Consider the following 25,464-nt stretch of genomic DNA (forward strand, 5'->3'; position numbering starts at 1 on the left):
AACCACAAAAAAATCTATGCATAACCTCTTGCCTGTCTCTCACTACATCCCTCCAGGAAACAACATACCTATACTAGAGGACATCCTACATTGGATATCAACTAACATAGCTTATGAGAATATTATTCTTGGGAACGTTAGCATACAGTCACTAAACCCGGTATGTGACTACTCCTGTCCTAGTATTCACCTATATGGACTTAAACAACTTATAACTTGCTTTATTCACTACAACAAAAAATACCAATACCAGCTCCAACCTAGATTGGCTCCTAGTTTCAAACATTAATCTCTACTCCTCACTAAGACCCTTCCCTGATTCTCTCAGTGACCATCATCCCACCTACATTTATATAATAACTGTCCACCATACAAAACAATGGCAATATAATGGATCCCAGAACATTACTAGTATTGACATAGAGGACTTCAGCAATATTCTTAAACCCCCTTATTGGTCTTTCCTACACATGTTCACTAGATGAAGCCATTTATATATTCAACAAACTCTTCCTTCACACTCTAAATAGCTTACCCCTATAAGGAGGAGAAGAGTCAAAACCAAAGAGATAAGAAAATGAGATAAACCCTGGAGATAACAGCACAAATATAAAACTGTAGCACATCTACAATACTACAGATATTTTGCAACCTAGTTTGTCAGCAGAAACCAATATTAGTTGCACCCTCAACTTAACCTAAAACATAATCCTAAATAGTTCTAATATTCAGGAAATAAAGGTTTATGCCTTGGCATACTTATTACTCTAAACCCTTGCCCAGACCTCCGTCATATAGATACATTACCATATGGAACTCCCACTTCATAGACTCGGTAGTTACTCTTATTAGCAGTTCCTTACCATCTCTCTAGCCCAATACAGTATCCAAACTCCATCAGCCCCACCTTCTCCCAACAGCCTGTTTATACCTCCTACATAAAACATCTATTAAACTCAAACCTTGCTCCACTTCTATTGACAGTTTCTTTTAGAATACCTGAGGCTAGCCTCCTCTCCATTTGCATATCAATCTCAATTCTAATCAATTGCTTCAACCAAGAATAGTATGTTCCTTCCTTATGGAAAAAAATCATATATCATGCCACCATATAAAGGAAGCAACTCTACCAAAATAACAAACTTTTGAGCTGTTGTCTTACAGTCCCCTCTCTATAACACATTGGGAAAATGTTGCGACAAATAACTATTACATTGCTTACTTCATGAAAACCTATTCTCCTTGACCCAACATGAATTCTGACCAGCAGTACAACAGATGCCCTTTAATTCTTCCTTCACACCATCATTAAGGCCAAGGATAATAATAAATTAGCCACCTCCCTCTTTCTAGACCTCTATAAAGATTTCAGTGCCATCTCCCATCCCAAGCTACTATCAAAAACGACTGTTGTAGGTCTCTCCAACACTACTCTTATTTGATTTATTAGCTATCTGTCTTATCATTGCCAGTCTGTCTGTTAAATGGCTGTCTTCTTTCTCTCATTTCCTCCCATTGAGCAATGTGATTTCACAAGGCTCTGTCCTTATCTCCCTTCTGTTTAATATATTTATCAACAATCTTCATCCACCTTCCCAACATGCTTCTCTGACACAGCACACAGACAATGCCACTCTTATTTGAGCAGCAGCCAGTCTCTATCATCTATAAAAATAAGGTGCATTTAACTACATCAAAAACTGATTGAACTATTCCTCACCTCCCCAAAAAATAAAATAAAAAATAAATACTAATCTTTCCCATGTCTTTAACACATAACAAAGACAACTTCAACATTTCATCAAGTATTATCATTATAGAAGTTTATTTTATGTATTATTTATTTATTTATTATTTATCAACATTTGTTTACCGGGAAAGTCTGACTTAGAATGAGGCCAATTTTCAGTGGAGGCCCATGGAGAAACACTCCCCTGTCATGGTCATTTTTCATACCATATTACTAGGAGGAACAACTGATGGCCAACTTAAAGATGACCTACATATTCAAAATTCCATAAAACCAACACAAATCGTGCAATGCTTTATAGATCTAAGAAAATTCTCACCAACCCCTCCAGAACTACACTAGTTCATACCTCCTTCCTTACTTAATTTATGCTTCTCCCATCCTAACCAATCTACAGGCCAATGTGACTTTATAACTAGAACAAATCATCCAAACTTCACTCGAATCCTTAAACTGGCTTGAGCTACCTCTCTGTCTCAGATATACCCAAGTTCTCCAGACACATAAGGTGATGTACACCTCCTTAGCTTGCCCTGCTTTAGTTCTACTCTCAATTGCTACCTACCTAACCACTCGTTTCACTTCTTGATAAAACAAGACCTTACAATTTATATATGAACCCACAGTGTGAAAGTAGCAGACTCCAAGTCAGACTGCCGAACAGTCACGAGTGGAGTCCCACAGGGATCGGTCCTGGGTCCTCTCCTGTTTGGCATCTACTTCTCAAAAGTCCAGGCCAACATGGATGAACTCTGGCTGACCAAGTTTGCCGATGACTGCAAACTGGGAGCCATTATTAACTCCCCAAGTGATATAAACATCCTACAGAAAGGCCTCACTGAGATCAATGACTGGTGTCTAAACCATGGCCTTAAGCTTAATGACAAAAAATGTGTTTTCATTCCTTTTGGGAAAAACTCAGTTCCCACTGATTAAGAGATCTAAGGACACAGGTTGAAAGCAACCTCTCCACCGACCACCACATTGTCACTGTGGTCAGAAGGTCCTTCTATGTGGCACATTTCATTACCAAGGGTTTTGCATCTAGTAAGAAAGAGGTCATCATCTCTCTCTCTAGGTTCATAGGTTCATAGGTAGGTACTAGGCTATCGGCCCTGTGGCCTATACAAACCCAGCCAAAATGGTATCCTGGCTTTTACCACCCAAGAAAATTATTTTCCAGTGCCACTGTCTTGCAGAGCCACAGAGGTGACCCCCGGGAATAATTTCCTATTTCCCATCCAATCATCAAGATTTTTCTTGAAGAGTGCTAATGAGGAGCTTTGTTTGATATAGGTAGGTAGTTTATTCCAGAGTATGGGAAGTCTCTGGGACAGGAATCTATCTCCTGCTGGCATGTTCTGTTTATTGTGGGGACAATGTTTAGGTCTCTAGAGCATGTAGTTCAGAGGAATTAGGATTTCTTTAAGTGGAGCATGTCCAGCGGCTCTGGGTTTGACATAGCTTTGTATGTTAGGCAGAGATCACCTCTGAGTAGGCAATATGCGATGGAGTAAAGCTGGAGTTTTTTGAGATGGTCTGCATAGGGCATCTGTTTGAGGCTGGTAATCCTCTTTGTAAGGTATTTCTGCAGCCTTTCCAGTTGTTGTAGATGTCATGTGAGGTACATAGCAAAAGGGGCATTGTACTCTATAATGGGTCTAATGAGTGATGAGTAGAGGGGAACAATGACCTCTTTTTTTCTGTATGAGAAACCTTTTGTGATGAGGTGTGCCACGTAGAAGGATTTCCTGACTACTGTGGCAATGTGATTATCAAAGGAAAGACTAGTGTCCACCTGTGTCCCAAGGACTCTTATCACACTTTCGGTGTTAAGTATACTGCAGCCTATGTTGTAGTTCATGGGTACAGAGTTTTTACTAAAGGGGATGACAATGCACTTTTTAGCACTGAGCTTGAGGCCATGGCTTTGACACCAGGCATCTGTCTCAGTGAGGCCTTTATGTAGGATGTCCACATCGTTAGGAGTTTCAATTATGGCTCCTAGTTTGCAGTCATCTGCGAACTTCATTAGCCAAAGACCTTCTGTGTTAGCCTGTACTTCAGAGAAGTAGATACCAAACAGGAGAGGAACCAGGACTGAACCCTGTGGTACTCCACTTGTCACTCGTCTGAAGTCGGATTTGGAGTCTGCTACTTTCACAGTGTGGGTTCTGTCAGTGAGCCAGTTGGCAACCCATCTTGTGACATAGAGATTTATACCTAGTTTAGTGAGTTTATCTATAATTCCAGAGAGAGGGATGGTGTCAAAAGCCTTGGCAAGATCTAGATAGGCTGTGTGAACCACCTTACCCTTGTCTACGGCTTTGGTGACTGCTTCAAAGAAGTCTATCAGGTTTAGGAAACATGATGTGCCTTTTACAAACCCAGACTGGGTGGAGTCCAGCATTTGGAGATTACCAATGTCTTTGTTTATAAGTTCCGTGATGATACGTTCCATGGCCTTGCAGACCAGGCTCATCAGGCTAATGGGGCAGTAGTTGCTGGGGTCTGTGGTGGCTCCCCCATTGTGGAGTGGGGTAACCATCGCTGTGCGCCGTTCAGCAGGCACAAAGTCTGAGGTGAGGCTATGATTGAACATGGTACTTAGGTGGGGTGCCAGTTCAATCTGTACTTCGTGTAGAAAGCAGCCTGGGATGTAGTCTGGTCCCATGGATGCTGTGTTCTTGGCTTTGGAGAGTGTGGTTTTTACCTGTGCAGCTGTGATTACAGGAACTTTGCATTCTTCCGGTATAGAGATGGGCTTTTTAGGGGGTGAGGGGGGGGGGTAAAGTTAGCACTGATCCTATCTGCCAGGATGTTGGCAATATCAGTTGGGTCTGTATATTTAGTGCCATTGTGCTGCAACTCAGAGCAGATCTGAGTGTTGCCCTTGAGATTCTTGACATAGCTATAGAATGCTTTGTAGTTGTGTTTAGAATCAGTGACAATTTTATTTTCATAACTAGCTTTGAAGGATTTTATCGGGGATCGCAGCTTCTTACTGAGGCTGACCAGGGAGCTCCTTCACTCATGGGATATTACTTTCTTTTGCAACAGTTTCATCCTTCTGTTGTACAGTTTGTTTATGGCAGGGGACAACCAGATTGGCTTCCGTTTTTTGGAGGATAGCGTCTTGGTTCTGTTTGGGATAGCATGATCCATGCCCTCATGTAAGTGCTTATAAAGTGCAATTGCGTAGGATTCAGTAGTCGTAACTGTATTGTCCATCTGCATGGGTGTCATGAAGTTCACCACTTCTGTCTTAAAAAGCATGAAGTTGGCTTTGGAGAACTTTTTTACCATGGTTTCCTTAATGGCGGTTGGGGGCAGGATGTGGATATCTATGGTAATTAGCTTATGGTCGGATCGGATCAATGAGGCGTTGACTTCAGGTGTGGAACACTGGTCACTCATGTTGGTAATGACTAGATCTAGGATATTGTTGCCCCTGGTGGGGGTGTGGATAAGTTGATGCAGGGCATTGGAGTTTATGAATTCCAGAAAGCGTTGAGCGAAGGAGTTGGTGCATGAGTAGTTTTCCCAGTTAATGGTGGGGTAGTTGAAATTGCTCATTATTATGGTGTTCGGTTGAATTTTAATACTTTCCAGTACATCAAGAAAAGAGGAGTGGGAATCCTAGGGCATGGTGGGTGATCTGTAGCAAGCTACAATTTGGATTGCAGTTTGCCCAGAGTAAGTTGCATTTGGATAACCTCAGCTGCATTATGCTGAGCAACTAGCCTGGAGGTGTGGATATCCTTAATGAATATGGACACACCTCTGTCTTTGGTGTTCCGGTCCAGGTTACATGGCTGAAAAGTGTGGCATGAGTTATAGCCTGGTAGTGCAGGGTTACTTTCTGGAGCCTTGAACCAGGTCTCAGTCACTGCACAGATATCGATTTTCTCCATTTTAAGGAGTGCCTTGAGTGAGTGCATTTTGAGATTTAGACTTCTAGCATTGAGTAGCATCACCCTCAGTTTTTGCTTGCCTGCTCCTGTTATGGTGGTGAAGTTGTCATTTGAACCTTGCCTAAGAAAGGCACTATATGGGCGACAAGAACCTTAGCCAGTATCCGGAATCCCAGGGGTGACAGGTGCTGGCAATCTCTGGCAAAGCATCGTGGTCTGTCGACCATGTCATCCCAGGCAGACAGATACTGGATCCCTTTAGAATGGCACCAGAAGCTTAGGCAATTGTTGAAGTCAATCATGTTGTCCTCATACTGTGGCATCATTCTGGGTAATGGCAGAATGCTACTCAGGGCTAGGGTCATACCTGCCTGAGCTACAAGATCAGAGAGCTCTTCCATGTCTCTCTTCATGTGGTCCAGGGAGGTACGTCTCAGGTCATTCACATCAACATGGACAATGACAGAGTCATATTTGTACTTGTTGTGGAGTGACCTGAGTGCATGGGTTATGTGGTGGATCCTGGCACCCGACAGGCAGCTGACAGTAACCTTCTCCTCGTTTAGCCTGGCGAGTGGAACATCAGTGTGCCTGACTATAGAGTCACCTATGACTAGTGTGTTGGGTACATTGTTTTGCCTTATTGGCTGTGGTTGAGTGGCACACTGAGTCTGTGGGCTATGTGTCATTTGGGTTGTGTTGGGGGGTGGAGGTTGCTTGCATTTCTGCTTTGGAGGTCTCTATTGCTTGAGCAGATTATTATTGAGAGCCTCCGTAAATGTTTTTGTGTTTCTATGTGTAGATTTTGGTGGTGTAGATTTAGTGAGACTATGTGATGAGTGTGGTGTGGTGCAAGTGTTTACCTTCTCCTCTTGACTGTCAAGTTCAATCTTGATTGGAAAGAGCTTTACCTTCAGTTTGGCTAGATAAGTGCATCTCTCACAGGTTGTAGTGTTGGGTGGTAGGAGGAGAGGGTTGTATGTGTACATGAGGCAATTTCTACATTGCCCCAAGATGCCCAGATTCATCAGATAGACAGGAGAGAACACTGGGAGCTGACCCTTGGACATGCTTGAATAAAAAACAATTTTCCTCTAGATAAGTGAGGAAAGTGAGTACAAGAGCTGTTTTTCTCTAAGGAAGTGAGGAAAGTAAGTACCAAAACTGTTTTTCTCTAGGTAATGAGGAAGGTTGAGTGCTGTAGTAATTAGTAGGTTTAGTGCTTACAAGTTCTGAACAAGTGTTGATCATGAATAAGCAAATTCAAGTGCTAAAACTAAGAATCTGTATCTGGACTAAACTAGTTACAGGAAAGGGAGGAAACAAGTGCAAATGTGGGCTTTTAAGTCAGAAAGTTGAGAGAGATGGAAAAACTGCCCAAACGGTCAGTAACTACAATTTCTGGGCCAGAACCACTCCTTATGTGGTAGATAGGTTACCTAGTGCTTACCACTCCCACTGATAAGCTAGAAGGCTTCCCTCCAACACAGAAAGCTTGGGGGGACTCAGAAGCTTACATACAGTCCTGGATCCAGCAAATCTGAATCTGGACTACACTAGTTACAGGAAATGTATTTTTCTTTTTATAAATATACAGAAAAGTAGCTAAAACAGCAGTCAAAACAATTCAAATGCAGTGCAACACTACAACCTGCGAGAGATGCACTTACATAGCCAAACTGGAAGCAAAGCTCTCTCCGGCCAAGATTGTGCTAGACAGTCAAGAGGAGAAGGTTAACACCTGCATCACACCTCAAGCAACTCATAGCCCTTCAAAACCCACATCATCAACACCCACACATAGCAACACTAAGCCCACATACGCGGAGGCCCTTAACATTAACCTGCCCAAGCAACAAGGACCTCCGAAGCCAAAACGCAAACAAACAGCAGTCACAACCAAAGTGACACATAGCTCACAACACCAGTGTGCCACCCAACAACAGCCAATAAGGCAAGACAATGTACCCAACACTTTAGTCATAGGTGACTCTATAGTCAGGCACACTGATGTCTCACTCACCAGACTGAACAAGGAGAAAATTACAATCAGCTGCCTGTCGGGTGCCAGGATCCTCCACATAACGCATGCACTCAAGTCACTCCACAACAAGTGCAAATACGACTCTGTCATTGTCCATGCTGGAGTGAATGACTTGAGACATACCTCCCTGAACTACATGAAAAGAGATATGGAAGAGCTTGTGGATCATGTGACCCAGGCAGGTATGACCCTAGCCCTGAGTAGCATCCTGCCTTCGCCCAGAATGATAATACAGTATAAGGACAAAATGATAAAACCACCTCGGCAAAAAACTTCCTTCCACAAACCAAACCAAAGAAGAAAGGAAAGTCGAAAGGAGAAGTAGTCTAGCTGCTCCAATACTTTATTCACAACAAAATTCAACAAAATGACTTGACTTCAACAATTGGCTAAGCTTCTGGTGTCATTCAAAGGAGATCCAGTATTTGTCTGCCTGGGAAGACATGATCGACAAACCACGATGCTTTGCCAGAGATGTTCTGCACCTGTCACCCATGGGATTCAGGTTACTGGCTAAAGCTCTTGCCATCCCTACAGTGCCTTTTTTAGGCAAGGTTCAAAAGATAAAACCACCACCATAACAGATAGAAGCAGGCAAAATCTGAAGGTAAGGCTACTCAATGCTAGAAGTCTAAACCTCAAAATGCACTCTCTTGAGGCACGCCTAAAAATGGAGAACATCAATATCTGTGCAGCAACTGAGACCTGGTTCAAGGCTCCAGAGAGCACCCCTGCAATACCAGGCTATAATTCTTACCACACTTTTCAGCCACAAAACCAGGACCGAAACACTAAAGGTGGAGGAGTGTTCATATTCACCAAGGATATTCACACTTCCAGACTAGTTGCCCAACATAATACATCTGAAATTCTCCAGGTGCAACTAACACTAGGTAAGACTGCAATCCAAATTGTAGCTTGCTACAGATCCCCAACCATTCCCCAAGATTCTCACTACACCTTTCTAAACATACTGGAAAATATTAAGATACAACCAAACACCCTAATACTGGGTGATTTCAACTACCCTGCCATTAATTGGGAAAACTACTCAGGTACCAACTCCTTTTCCCAATGGTTCTTGGAATTCATAAATTCCAATGCCCTGGATCAACTAATCCATTGTCCCACCAGGGACTCCAATATCCTAGACCTGGTCATTACCAACATGGGAGATAGATGCTCCACACCAGTGGTCACCCCCCTCATTGGTCAGGTCTGACCATAAGCAAATCACCCTTGACATCCACATCCCACCCCCACCCCCCAGTAAGGAAACCTCCTTAAAAAACTTCTCCAAAGCCAACGTCAAGCTACTGAAGTCAGAAATGACAGACTTCACAACACCCATGCAGACAGGATCTGAAAGTTCGACTGCAGAATCCTATACTAAGGCACTGTACGAGCACATCCACTCGTGCATGAATCGTGCCATCCCAAATAGAACCAAGATGCTCTTCTCCAAAAAAAGGAAGCCAATCTGGTGGTCCCCTGCTACAAACAAGCTATGCAACAGAAGGAAGAAACTGCTGCAAAAAAGAGGAAAATCCCACGATGCAAAAAACTCCCTCACCAGCCTCAATAAGAAGCTGAGATCCCTCATAAAATCCTCAAAAGCTAGTTACTAAAATAAAATTGCCAAAGATTCCAAAGACAACCACAAGGCATTCTATAGTTATGTCAGGAATCTAAATGGCAATGCTTAGATCTGCTCTGAGTTACAGCAGAATGACATTAAATATACTGATCCCAAGGATATTGCCAATATCCTGGCAGATTGATTTAGTGCCAACTTCACCCCACTCTCACCCCCTAAAGAGCCCATCTCAATACCAAAAGATTGCCAAATTCCAAAAATCACGGCCACACAGGTAGAAACCACACTCTCCAAAGCTAAGAATACAGCATGCATGGGACCAGATGACATCCCAGGCTGTGTACTACATGAACTACAAAATGAACTGGCACCTCACCTAAGTGTCATGTTTAATCATAGCCTCACCTTAGGCTTCATACCCACTGAGTGGCGGACAGCTACAGTTATCCCACTCCACAAGGGAGGATCCACCTTGGATCCCAAGAACTACTGTCCCATCAGTCTGACAAGCCTGATTTGCAAGGGCATGGAACGCATTATCATGGAACTTATAAACAAAGACATTGGCAACCTTGAAACACTGGACCCCACCCAGTTTGGGTTTCTGAAGGGCCGATCTTGTCTCCTGAATCTGATTGACTTCTTCTAATTAGTCCCCAGAGCTGTGGACGAGGGTAAGGCAGTCCACACAGCCTATCTGGACCTCGCCAAGGCCTTTGACACCATCCCCCCTCTGGAATCATAGATAAGCTTACTAAGCTGGGCATAAATCCTTACGTCACTCGATGGGTTGCTAACTGGTTTACTGACAGAACCCAGACAGTAAAAGTAGCCAACTCCAAATCCAGCTCCAGACAGGTGACAAGTGGAGTACCTCAGGGTTCAGTCCTGGGACCACTCTTGTTTGGCATCTACTTCTCTGAATACAGGCCAACACTAAGGGACTCTGGCTAACAAAGTTTGCAGATGACTGCAAACTGGGAGCCATTATTGAATCCCAAAATGATGTGGATATTCTACAAAAGGGCCTTACAGAAACAGATGCCTGGTGCCAGAGCCATGGGCTCAAGCTTAATGCTAAGAAACGTACAGTTATTCCCTTTGGAAAAAAACATGTACCCATGAATTACCACATAGGTGGCAGGACACTAAACATCGTAAGTGTGATGAGAGACTTAGGGACATAGGTGGACAGTGGTCTCACTTTCAATAACCACATTGCCACAACAGTCAGGAAATCCTTCTATGTGGCACACCTCATCACTAAGGGCTTTTCATCCAGAAAAAAGGAGGTCATTGTCCCACTGTACTCATCCCTCATTAGACCCATTATAGAGTATAATGCCACATTTGGTATGTACCTCACAAGACATCTGCTACAGCTGTAAAGGCCACAGAAATACCTCACTAAAAGAATCACAGGCCTAAAGCAGATGCCATATGCTGACCATCTAAAAAAACTCCAGCTATACTCTGTGGCATATCATCTACTCAGAGGCGATCTCTGCTTAACATACAAGGCCATGTCAAACCCTGAGCTGTTGGACATGCTCCACTTAAAGAAATCCCAATCTCTCAGAGTCACACGCTCCAGGGATCTAAACCTTGTCATCACAATGAACAAAACATGCTGGAGGGATAGTTCCTGACCCAGAGACTCCCCATACTCTGGAATAGACTGCCCATACATATCAAGCAAAGTGCCTCATTGGACCTCTTCAAAAGGAACCTTGATGATTGGCTGGGAGACAGGAAATTCACCCCGAGGATCATGTCAGTCACCCTGCTAGACAGGGGCCTGGAGAAGTAAATATTATGGGAAGAAATATCCAGAGAATTGCTATGGCTAGGCTTGCATAGGCCCTAGGGCCGATAGTCTAGTACCAACCTATGAACCTATGAAGCTAGCACACTTAAGTATGTAGCAATGTTAGACCAAACAGTTTAAAAAAATGCAATTAAATTAAAAATTACTAAAAACAAGTGCAGAATGAGTCTATTAGGTAGAATGAAGTAAAGAGATGGTACTGGGGTTAGTGTCTCAGATCAAATCTACAGTGGGGGCGGGCAACTGCAAAAGCCTCCAAATTTAAACAACAAAACAGGAATAGGGAGGGTGGGTATGGGAAAACCAACACCTTCAGCAGAGATCTGAAAAACTATACAGTGAAGCAAAAATAACAGTGCACAACTCTGAAGTCAGCCAGCAATGATATAAAATTAGTCAAACAACAATTACCAGTATACAACTCTGAAGTGCCAGAAAAATATACTCAGCTCTGTATATCTCCAGATAGTTTGAAGAGCACTCTGTCAGGACACAGGAAGGTTCCAGCAATGATATGCAGACTTTTACTAAGAGGTTCTAATTTTATGCAAGTAATCCTTGAGATGGTCAGATAACACACAGGATGTAAAACCAGTTATACCAACTTAAGACACAGATAAATAGGTAAATCATTGAGTATAATGCCCCATTTGGCATGAACCTCAATAAACACCTGGAACAGCTGGAAAGGTCACAAAAGTACCTCACGAAGAGGATCCTTGGCCTTAAACACATGCCCTACATGGACAGATTAAAAAAAGCTCTAGCTTTTCTCTGCCTCATATCGTCTATTAAGACAAAGCCATGTCTGACCCAGCCCTATTAGAAGTGTTACACCTAAAGAAATCCCAATCCCTCTGCACCACACGCTCCAGGGACCTCAATGTCATTACCACAATCAACAGAACATGCTGGAGGGACAGGTTCATAACCCAGAGATTGCCCATGCTCTTCAATAGACTTCCCATACATGTCAAGCAGAACACCTCAATGGCCCTTTTCAAGAGAAATCTTGATGAGTGGATGGGAAATAGAAAGTTCAGCCTGTGGATCACTCCAGTGGCTCTACCTGATAGATGCACTACCAACTAATGGTGGGATTATGCCACAGCACTTCTATGAGCTAGGCTTGTAAAGGCTCCAGGGCCATTGGCCTAGTACACACCTATGAACCTATGAAGCTATGTATATTCAAAGCCAGTAACCAAAGCCTAGAACAGTGTCTTGATGGTCACCTGACTGATTCTGACATTTTAAGCTTGGTTGTTAGGTTTATGACTGACCTGAAGAGAATTTTTGCAAAAGTGTTTTTGACTTTTCATTCAAGCATTTTTACCAGAGAATTGTTTCATCACTACCTAATGTTTTTGCACATAAGCTGTACTTATTTCAGACATTTCCTTTTTGATTACTAGCACATTTAGACACTATAGCAACAGTGGTGGCTGGTGACTTTAAATCAAAGAGGGGGCTGCAGAAGACAGGTGAATGGGTGGGGTCAACGGGAAGGGTTGTGGCCAACTAGAAAGGGGAGGAGCTATGCTCAAAAACTGCAACTTTAATTAAATACGCTGCCCTGAGTGCCAATCCATAATTCTTCTTCTTTCGGCTGCTCCCGTTAGGGGTCGCCACAGCAGATCAACCGCTTCCATTTCTTCCTGTCCTCTGCATCTTGCTCTGTCACACCAACCACCTGCATGTCCTCTCTCACCACATCCATAAACCTTATATTAGGCCTTCTTCTTTTCCTGTTACCTGGCAGCTTCATCCTTAGCATCATTTTCCCAATATATTCTGCATCCCTCCTCAGCACATGTCCAAACCAAAGTAATCTTGCCTCTCTGGCTTTGTCTCCAAACCTTCCAACCTGGGCTGACCCTTTAATATCCTTATTCCTAATCCTGTCCATCCTCGTCACACCCAGTGAAAATCTTAACATCTTCAACTCTGCCATGTCAAGCTCTGACTCCTGCCTTTTTGTCAATGCCACTGTCTCCAACCCATATAACATAGCTGGCCTCACTACTCTCTTGTAGACCTTCCCTTTCACTCTTACTGGTACTCGTCTGTCACAAATCACTCCTGACACTCTTCTCCTCTCTTCCACACTCACCATTACTCTGAACTGTTGATCCCAAGTACTTAAACTCATCCACCTTCACCACCTCTGCTCCCTGCATCCTCACCATTCCTCTATCCTCCCTCTCATTCACACACATATATTCTGTCTTAGTCATGCTGACCTTCATTCCTCTTCTCTCTAGAGCATATCTCCACCTCTCCAGGGTCTCCTCCACATATTCCCTACTCTCACTACAGATCACAATGTCATCTGCAAACATCATAGTCCACGGGGACTCCTGTCTGATCTCGTCTGTCAACCTGTCCATCACCATTGCAAATAAGAAAGGGTTCAGAGCTGATCCTTGATGTAATCCCAACTCCACCTTAAACGCATCCATCACTCTCACCACAGACCTCCCCACTGTCACACTATCCTCTAGAAATATCCTGTACCACTCTTACATACGTCTCTGACACTCCTGACTTCCTCATACAATACCACAACTCCTCTCTGGGCACCCTTTCATATGCTTTCTCTAAATCCACAAAGACACAATGCAACTCCTTCTGACCTTCTCTGTACTTCTCCATCAACACTCTCAGAGCAAACATCACATCTGTAGTTCTCTTTCCTGGCATGAAACCATACTGCTGATCACTAATCATCACCTCCCTTCTTAACCTATCTTCCACTACTCTTTCCCATAACGTCATGCTGTGACTGATCAGTTTAATCCCTCTGTAGTTACTACAGCTCTGCACATCACCCTTATTCTTAAAAATCGGTACCAAAACACTTTTTCTCCATTCCTCAGACATCCTCTCACTTTCCAAGATTTCATTAAACAATCTAGTTAAAAACTCCACTGCCGTTTCACCTAAACACCTCCATGCTTCCACAGGTATGTCAACTGGACCAAGAGCCTTTCCATTCTTCATCCTCTTCATAGCTATCCTTACTTCCTCCTTGCTAATCCACTGCTCTTCATGATTCACTATCCGCAGATCATTCAACCTTCTCTCCCTCTCATTCTCTTCATTCATCAACCCCTCAGAGTACTCTTTCCATCTGCTCAACACACTCGCCTTGCTTGTGAGTACGTTTCCCTCATTATCTTTTATCACCCTTACCTGCTGCACATCTTTACTAGCTCAATCCCTCTGTCTAGCCAATCGGTACAGGTCATTTTCTCCCTCCTTAGTGTCCAACCTTTTATACAACTCTTCATACACCTTATCCTTAGCATTCGCCACCTCTCTCTTTGCAATGCACCTCATCTCCTTATACTCTTTCTACTTTCTTCATCTCTTTGACAATCCCACTTCTTCTTCGCCAACCTCTTTCTCTGTATACACTCCTGTACTTCTTCATTCCACCACCAGGTCTCCTTGTCCTCCTTCCTCTTTCCAGATGTCACACCAAGCCCCTTCCTAGCCATCTCTCTTACTAGCTCTGCTGTAGTTACCCAGCTATTCGGTAACTCTTCATTGCCACCCAGTGCCCGTCTTAACTTTTCCCTGAACATCACCTCACAATTACCCTTTTTCAATTTCCACCATTTGATCCTTAGTGCTGCCCTCACACTCATCCTCCTCTTTTTGATCACCAGTGTCATCCTACAAACCACCAGCCTATGCTGCCTAACTACACTTTTCCCTACCACCACTTTACAGTTTCCAATCTCCTCCAGACTGGCCCTTCTACATAAGATATAATCCACCTGTGTGCATCTTCCTCTACTCTTGTATGTCACCCTATGCTCCTCCCTCTTGTTAAAATATGTATTCATCACAGCCATGTCCATCCTTTTCGCAAAATCCACTACCATCTGACCTTCTGCATTCCTTTGCTTAACACCATACCTACACATCACATCCTCATCCCCTCTGTTCCCTTCACCAAACCGCCAAACCGTCATTATGAGAGTCCAATCAAGACAAAATGAAGTGTAGAAGAAAAAAATATCCAGATGGAAACAAAAAGGTTGTGAGGCATGAAAAAATAAATTACTTTTTAAATACATTACTGGAATGCCAGTCAAAATCAAGTATAAGAAAAACAAGCAGCACTCAACTCAAACTACTTCACCTTACACTGCACTTCTAATTATAATTTATATTCAGCTTTATTAAAGTACCAAGTAACATGCAGAAAGTAGCAATCTCTGTGATACCCCCACATGGAAAAATTTTTCTTATCCAAAAAAGACCTGCTGCCTGACAGCTATCTACTTGTTTCACGGGGAAAACATGATCAAAGTAAAAAATGAAAAGCAAACAAGAAACATGCTCAAGATACATTGCTTACATGATTACTGTTGTAAGAAAAATATGTATTCACATATATAGTAAAATATGTATTCATATATGTTTTAGCATTATGCTTGCTGCATTAGAAGCCTAAAAGGGTTAACACATTTATTCTGCTACACTCTTGAAAATAATTGCATGTACCTTCTGACTTTGATTCTGGTCAGCTCAGTGAATGACCTTGTTCATACACTGAGAAACAGATGATTTTGATAGCGTTAGTAAAATAGAACAATACAGTATTCTGAAATGTTATTAGACTTAAACAAATAACCTTGTTCATGTTGCGCGAACACTGCAGCTGTAGAGGAACTATATAAAACTAAAGGCTGTAATCAGTATATGCTTTGTGCTCGAAGTAAGAAAGAATCACGAATTGTAACACCAAATCATTACAGACCGGTGGTCAGCAAGGCCAAGTTGTTTTTGAGAAAACTTTCTCTTGGGAACATTTATAATTGTTATATCAGCACAAAAACATAGTAAACCCCTGTTTTAGAACAACGCTTAGAGTTAGATTTGACTACGTCAGCTTAGAGGGTAATGGCTTACAGAATAGTATAATAATGAAGTATTTCCTGTATAATGTAAGATAAATTTCTGAACTGCATTTCTGTCTCCTTGTACAAGAATAAAGGAACCTTAACTGAACCTTGGCTGCATTGATCTTTGATTTTTCCTTTGACAACTGTACAGGTAACGGACCACACATGATATACTGGCATTCTGTTTGGTTTACAGGTAAAGCCTGCAAAGATGACTGCAAGTCTCCAACAAATGTAATGAGCTTCTTAAAATAATGTAATCCTGTCCTTTATTACAAATACTGTCATATGCCTTTCAGTACCCAAGGCTTATACATTATCTAGTTATGTAAGTATTCTCTGCATGGCAACAACAGAAAGGCTTTCAATGTTGACAATTCTTTAACAGTATGCTTATTAAAGCTTATTTGCAACTTACAATCTCAGACAAGCTTACCCGATGGTCATTAAAACATTGCTACTTAAACAAAGAGCGACAGGCACTTTCTAAGTTATAATAAACATAAATCAACAGTATAAATATATGATAGAAACCAGAATATTCTTCAAAATCAAGGACAGAATAAAAGTAGCACTTGTGTCTACCTTGGATGGGGGGATACTCTGCACATTTACACTGCATAACTGCTCCTTGCCTTGCTTGGACACATCCAGAGTCACTTCATGGGGGAGTGGGGTGCAATAAATATGTCACAATTCAAAATGTCTCTGGCTGACCGTGATGGCCCTGACACATTTGTCATACCTCTCAACCGCAGAACAAGACATATGGACAGAGCCATACATAGAAGTGGGACAAAGGCCCAAAAATAAAGACAAATTTTAAATATTGCTCTTATAAACTTAGAAAAATAATAGAATAGTAGGTCTTGCATTAGTATGAATTTTCTGAAAGGTACGAAATCTGAAACTCAAATGTCTGTCATTATTTTCTAACTTCAGTCTTTAATGATTTGCCAATAATTTGCCAAAAAAATACAATTGTATGAAAAATGGACCAAAAATGTGATGCAAAAATAAAAAAATAGCCACACAATACAGCTGGGAACCTGTCAAAGAAGGACACTTTTTAATATTAGTACTGCTAACTTGAGCAGCTGACAAAATAAAATAATCTACATGCATTTCTGAAATAAAAGTAATCTATAACTCTGATTATTGCAGTTATTTCTTAATTGTAAGCCCTCTACGTTTAGGGGAAGAGCAACATTTTGAGCCAAAATCAGGGACAGTTGAGAGGTTTGGATATGCCTAATTTATTTGCACATACCTCTCATCCTGTTAATGCAGGGGATCTGGACAAGGCCAAATATACTGGGGGAACATATAAACAGTACTATAAATTGTTGTATAAACTGAGACAATTGATAGAAAAACAGGTCTTGCTTTAGCATGCATTTTTCTGAAGGTTATGAAGTCTGAAACTCAGTGGGCTGGATTCACGAAGGCTTGCACGGAGTCTAAGAGTAGAGTAAGACTCCCTTCAAGCCAACATGTCTGCCGAGCGATCCAGGAACAGCCAGCAGAGGTGTGCAACTGAGCTATCTAAACTAGTCCTACACGGACAGGGCTGGGATATGCAAATTACCTCAATTGCAAATGAGGTAAAATTGCGATCCAGGAAACCCGAACCTGTCCGAGTAGGAGTAGTGTTATCTGCAGAAACGTACTCAGTTGATAACTGAGTATGGTTCTGCAAATTGCAAAACAGAGCCGTGTCAGCTGTAAAAAAAGCATGCATTCACAGGAGGAAGCATGCCAATGGACAAAAATATGGCCGCTGGCAATGGGAAGTGTTGCAAATGAAAAATAAAATAACTTTTTTTTTTAATCCCAATTTCCTGGGTTTAACCATAGCGCAGCGCCGCGCAAATGCTCTGTGCCCTAAAAAGCAGAAAATTAATAATTAAGATCCACAAATGTGGATTTCATAGCTAAAATGAATTTACAATGCAAGGGAATGGCAGGCTGAAGACAACATGGCCACCGAGTAGAGGTTGCTAAGGGGGAGAAGCTCAGTCTAAGAGATGTAACTAAGCATTAGTAGGCAATCCAATGCAAATGAGAGTTATGATAGTGAATCGCAAGTTCACATAGCAAATGAGCACAGTCAGTGGAGTGTAGGAGTAGGGTAAGGGGAGTAACAGAGTAGAAGATAGGTGACATCATGAGGGGGTATATATGAAAGGAGTGCAGCTCACTGGAACAGAGTGACATGTGTCAGCTTACATTTACATAATAGTGAAAGAGGTGTGTCAACAGGTAGGCCAGGTAAAGTCAAGAAATCGAAGGTGTATGCTGTGGATAATACCAAAGTTTCTTGCTAAGCAAGCATGTGCACGTGTGGGCACCAGTGAACATGAGTAAAACAGTGTGCGCTCGTGTAAGCGTGTGTGCACGCGTGTAGGCATGAGTAAGCATATGTAAGGCTGTGTAAACAGTTGTAAGTGCATGTGCGCCGGGGTGTGCACGTTTTAACAAGAATAAGCAAGTTGTAGTCCGTGTAAGCATGTGTGCACGTGTGTCAGCTAGTGTGCGCGTGTTTGCACTTGTTTGCGCGGCACTGACCCCTGAGGAAACAGAAAGGGAAAAGGAAGCACAACAAATAGTAGAACGTTAACCAGGGAGTACTAGCAGAGCTAGCAGGTGAAAACAATCGGAATCAGACAATTACACAGGCATTACACTAGCCCAGCCCAGCCCAGCCCAGCACTCAAAACCCAGCCAAAAACATTCCAGTATGTATTTCTCAGACACACTGCAACACTGCAGTAAGCTAATAGAAGTGAAAACTGAAAAAGCTTCACTGAGACAAAGAAATGTTAGGGGGTGCCATTGCTGTCGTAAGGCGACATATGCAACATGCTGAGGGTGGTGACAATGTAAATGCTGCTGAGCAACCCACAGTGAGGAGACGGAGAAGAGTGTACAGGCCTAGGGTAACCTACCAGGGGCTACATGAGCTGGAGATAGTGGAGCGCTATAGAGTGGACAGAGACCTCATGCAGCAAATTGTTGAGCTGTGCAGACCACGCCTCACACACAGAACCAACAGAGGGGAACCCATCCCAGTGGAAACCAAGGTATGAGTTGGCCTAAAAATATTAGCAACAGGTACCTTCCAGAGACCAATTGGCGATATGATGGGGATTTCACAGGCATCAGCATCTAGGGTACTGCACCAGTTCCTGAATGTCATGGCAGCACATGTCAGTGATCATGTATATTTCCCCAATTCCCGTGAGGTATTGGCCAGCAATATGTGTCTCTTCCAGAAAATAGCAGAATACCCTAAGGTAGTGGGTGCAATAGACTGCACGCACATTCGCATCAAAGCACCAGCCGATGAGCAGGGTAGGGTCTACTATAACCGCAAGGGTTACCCCTCCATCAACTGCCAGGTCGTGTGTGATGCCCAGGACATAATAATGAATATGTGTGCTGGCTGCCCTGGAAGCTACCATGACTCCCATATCTGGCATCCGACACAGCTGTACCAGACATTTGCCAATGGGGACATCCCTTATGGTCACCTAGTGGGAGATGCTGGATATGCACTTGAGACGTGGCTGATGACACCCATCAGAAATGCACACACACCTGAACAGGAACACCATAATGAGGCACACGCACCAACACGAAATGTAATCGAGCATGTGTTTGGGCTGCTCAAGTCACGGTTCCGGTGCCTGGACACATCTGATGGCGCCTTGCTGTACTCACCAACTACATGTACCCAAATAGTCATGGTATGTGCTATGCTACACAATATGATCCTGTGAAAACAGCTGCAGCAGGAGCAGCATAGAGCCGGGCACAACAGCCCCCCACCATTGCCAAGGTCATCACAGGCAGAGCGTGACTCAGAGGAGGAACAACCTGAGCCTGCCCCAGTAGGCAGAAGGAGGCGTGCCCAGTATGCTTTGGCCTTGGCAAAGAGGCAATGCATAGCATATACACTGGCTCAGTAGGAACCCTGGAAATGATGCCTCTCTCCGACTCGCACTTATAGTAAAAGTGATGCCTAACTTGACCCTACCTGTTAACAAACATGTATAGGGAGTGTAAAATATGCATCTGACATAGCCAGCCCTGCAGCACAACCTGAGGCATGACTGCTATGTGTTAAGCAATATAAAGCACTGCTAAACAGCGCTCACCACTATTTAGTATATGTGAACAAAATTGTACACACTAAGTAGCACAACTACAGGCAATGTTCAGCAGTATTGTGCACTGTCCAGCAATGTTGGGCAACATTGAGCAATGTTGTGCAAGTCTGGTCAAATGTGGGTATAGTTCATCAAAAGCAGGTTAACAAGTTCATATTTGCTTCACTTTTCTTGAAGCAAATGTGGGTATAGTTCATCAAAAGCAGGTTAACAAGTTCATATTTGCTTCACTTTTCTTGAAGCAGTCTGTTCTGCCATGTATGAAAATATGAAGCAGTGACAGTACTCGAACCCAGGATACAGTGCACTATAGTCAGAGTACAGAACCACTAAACAATGACAGTATGTCAATGGTCAGCTTGCATGAAAAAATGTTGATAAGTCAATGCTAAGTATCTAATGGAAACCTTGCATGCATAGCATAATCCCTGTCAAGTCAAGACACAAAGGTGAGGCCTGCAGTAATAATAGAACCTGATATTCAACACACATATAGTATAAATGTTAATATTGGTAATGTTCACACACATCAACAAATGTAGTGGACCTCATACAGCAACATACTGCAAGGTCACACTGGGCATGCTCACACACTTGAAACTATGAGACAAATGTCAGGCAACAAAACACTGAAAGTCTGAACTGGGCATGCTCACACACTTAGGTCAAGTTTGAGTACAGCAGTGGGCCAGACATATCCCACAGTTGCAAGTGTCAACCCAGGAACCTCGCACTATTCACCAACCCACCATGTGCACACAGTGATATGACAACAGACACAATACAAAATAATGAAATACTGTCACAATCAAATATGTTATGCAGAAACCTAGGTTTTTCAAAGGAAGTGGTAAAGCAAAGAAGAAACAAAACCTGCAATCAGTACCATCACTGAACAATGTGCATCCTGAACATTGGGGTTGGGAGGGTGGCCTAATGGTTAAGGTGTTTGCCTTATAAACACAAGGTGCAGGGTTTGAGTCTCACAAGGAATAATTGGCTAGGCTTAAAATGGCTCACAAGGGCAGTTAGCCTAGTTCTAATCTATGAACCTATGAACCTATTAGCATAGGTTCAGAGGCTGACACTAGGCTATCTGCCCTAGGGTATGTAGAAGCCTAGCCACAGTGTGTTTGCAGTCTGCAGTCACATTAGATCAGTAGACTGTGCCTGTCAATAGTAGGTCACACAAGATATCTCACATATGCTCATTTCATTCTGCCTCTGTCTAGCAAGGACCCATAACATATCCCAGGGCTAAACATACATTCACCCGTCCACCTGTGAAGATGTCACCTGTAGGTGTTCAGTATGGGTCTGTGCATATGTGGTACTGTGATCACATTCCAAAGTTAGTGGAGCCTCTGTAATGGTAATATGCCCCTCCAGCATGTCCTATTAACATCATTGCTCATGTACCTGTCCCTGGAGCATGTAGCTGTAAGGCACTTTGATATCCACACATGGAGCCTGTCCATCAAGGCTGTGATGGACATGGCATCAAAGAAAAGACACAGACTGCATCCAAGTAGGCAGTAAGCAACTGAGGAGAGCTGGGGTCACCATAGCCAAACTGTGCATACCATCTGTATGAGTCCCTAGATCCACTTGGTATGTAAATCTGTGTACATTCCAGTTGCTGCAGGTGTTGGGTAAGGTACATCCAAAATGGGCCATTGTATACAAGCATGTGCCAGATAACTACAGGGTCACAATGACCCCACCTGATCTGGATGTGAAACTGTATGGGATAAGGTTGCCTAAATAGAAGGTGTGTCCAACAACATTGACAACGTGAATATCAAAGGCAAGAGTACTAAGTATTCATGTCCCCAAATCACAAACCACACACACTGTACGTGATGTATCATCACCTATGTGGTAATGTGTGTGCACGATGTTACTACCAAAGATGATGACTATGCATCTAAAGTAAGGTAGCTGTAGGCCATGGCTCTTGCACCAGTCAGCCATCTCTGTGAGACCCTTTCTGTGGATGCCTGTGCCAGCTGTGGAGTCGAATATGGCACACAGTTTGCAGTCATCTGCAAACATGGTCATCCATATTCCTCATGTGTTAGCCAGTATGTATCAGAAATATATACAGAACAAGAGAGGTCCCAGGAATGAGCCCTGTGGGATGCCACATGTAACTGGTGTGTAGTCAGACATGGCACCTGCAATACTGACCATGTGTGTGCTATCCATGATCCAGTTAGCAATCCAGATTGTGACATATGTGTAGATATTGAATCCGGTGATCTAATGTGTAAAGGCCAAGTGGGGTATTGTGTAGAAGTGGTGTGCGAGCTCCAGGTAGGCTGTGTGGACAACCCTGTGTACGTCTATGGACTTGTTAACTGTTTAAAGACATCAAACATCTGCAAGAGGCAAGATATGCCCACAACAACACCAAATTGTGTAGGATCCAGTGTCTGTAGGTTCACAATGTGTATGTGTATGTGTTCCATGATGATACACTCCATAGCATAGCAGACCAGGATAGTTAGGCATATATTGTGATAATGTCCTGGGTCCCTTGTGGCACCAGCACTGTGTAGCGGGTACACCGTAGCTGTATGCCATTCCATGGGTACACATCCTGTAGTAACTGTGATATTGAACAGTGACATAATGTGTGTGAAGTTTGTCATGAATCTCGTGTATGCCACAGTCTGGGACACTATCTGGTCCCACTGATGCTGTGTTGTCTGCTATGGAGAGGGCAGCACAGACATGTTCATCTGTGATGTCAGGGAGGCTACACCCTGTTGTGATGGACATGTGCACTCCAAGGGGGATGGTGGGGAAACATTCCCACTGAACCTGTTGTCCAGGATGTTCGCAATGTCAGTGGGTTAACTGTATTTGTAATTATGCAGTAACTCACAGCATATCTGTGAGTTCCCACACAGGTCCCTGACATAACTAAATAAGGCCTTGTGATTCTCCACAGTGTCTGTTGCAAGTGTCCGCAAGAAGTGGGCCTTAGATGAATCAACAACCGATCGTAGCTATACCATAGTACTGATCAGAGATGCCTTCCAGATTGTGATTGTGCTCTATAATGTTGTAACCTCCTCCTGTCCATGTACAGCTTAGTAATGGCCATGGTCCAGTAGACAGGTCCCCTGCCTTTGGAGGAGTGAGTCTTGTAGTTATCTGGGATAGCATGATCCATGAATTCCAGTAGTTGTCCATAGAATGTGCTTGTAAAGTATGTAGTTGTCTGAGCCATAATTAACACTGTCCCAGGGTCACTGAGGGATACCACCTCAGGTTCATAGCTTAGTACTAAGATAACTGCCTTTTCAAGGCATTTTAAGCCTAGCCAATTATCCCTTGTGAGACTCAAACCCTGGACTTTGTGTTTGTAAGGCAAACACCTTAGCCATTAAGCCACCCTCCCAGTTTGTGCAAGTGTGATGTTTGCTCATGAGAAGTATGTCACTGAGATCACATAGGATGTGTGTGTGTATGGGATATGTATGTCTAGTGAGATGAATGTATGTTCCAACCTTAACAATTACAGGTATACCTCTATTGTGGAACATAGAGTCCCCATGTTTGTGATGATCAGGTACCACATGTATAATCCCCTGTGGGTGTGTTAACCAGGTCTACCCTAGCATTTGAGTGTAACAATCTTAGCAACTGTTGTGCGAGGGTGTCACTGCTTGAGTAGTATACCCAGTCAATGTTTGTGTATTTGAAGTCACACAATATAATGGTGTTTGGTGAGACCTTCACATTCCCCAGTGTTCCCATGAATAACGACTGTTGTGCCCATGTTTGGGAGTGTGGTCTGTAACAGTCTACAAACTGAAATGCAGTTTTGACCACTCTCAGTTGCACATGTACTTTCCCTAATGCTTTGTGTACTGCTACCAATCTGGAGGTGTGTGCATGAATGATGTTTATGGAATCCCCCCCTATTGTTGTTGTCCAGTCTGAGTCCTGTGTCTGAAAACCATGGTATGACGTAAAACATGCTAGTGCTGCTGTGCTTTTGTGAGCCTGAACCAGGTGTTTGTTACTGCACATATATCAACAGATTCCATACTGATGTGAGTCCTGAGTGCATGCATTCTGAGGGTTAGACATCAGTTGTTGAGCACCATCACTCTCCGTTTCATGTACCCTGTAACGTCTATGGCTGTGGTTATGTCATCTGACCCACGCTTCAAACAGCCACTATTTGTGTGTCAAGAGCCTAATGCAGTCTGTGAAAGCCTAGGGGTGACAGCTGCATGGCGTCCATAGCGAATGTACATGGCATGTTGAGCATGTAATCCCAGGCTGACAGACACTGGATCCCCTGTGAATGACAACAATATGTTAGGCAACTGTTAAAACTGATCATGCCATCTGTATACTGTGACATAGTACTTGGTGAGGGTAAGATGCTACACAAGGTCAGGGTCATACTGTCTTGGCCTACATGATCAGAGAGCCCCTCTATGTCTCTTGTCATGTAGTCCAGGGAGGAACATCTGAGGGTCTACACACCGGAATGCTCAATGATGGAGCCACATTTGTACTTACAGTAGACTGACAACAGTGCATGTGTCATGTGGCATATCCTGGCACCCGACACACAGCACAAAGTGACCTTCACCTTGTTCAGCCTGGTGAGTGGGATGTCAGTGTGGCCGACAATTACACTCACCTAATACAGTTGTATGATGTGTGTTGTGTAGGCCTAAGGGCAGTGATTGTGTGGCACAATGTCTTTGTGAACTATTTCATGATATGTGTGTATGGTTGTGTGTTAGCAGTTGTTTGTGTGTCTGCTTTGGATGTCTCAGCTGCTTAGGCAGAGTACATTTAGATGCTCCAAGTATGTCATTGTGTGTCAATGTATATGGTTTGCTGTTGTCATAGGTGCATGTGTGACTGTTTTTGTGGTGTGTGTGGTTACCTTCACCACCCGATAGACTGTGCCAGTCATGGCTTGGCAGAGCTCAGCCTCCTGTCCATCTATACAGTTGCACCTCTCACAGATATCTGAGTTTGTTGGTAGGAGGACAGTGTTACCTGTGTACATAAGGCAGTTGTAACAATGTGTCAGAATTCCAATATGCACCAGCTGGACTGGAGAGTACACACAAAACTGACCTTTGGACATGCCAGGATATGATGATGACATACACTGTAGACTGATCACAAAGGATCAGTAGTGTGTCAAGTGTGTAAAAGAGTATAACAGGGTTTTAGTTTTCAGGTTTGTTGTTGCTGTG

Source organism: Protopterus annectens, chromosome 2.part1, assembly GCF_019279795.1.
Source record: "Protopterus annectens isolate FY-2018-M chromosome 2.part1, PAN1.0, whole genome shotgun sequence".
Lineage (NCBI taxonomy): Eukaryota > Metazoa > Chordata > Ceratodontiformes > Protopteridae > Protopterus > Protopterus annectens.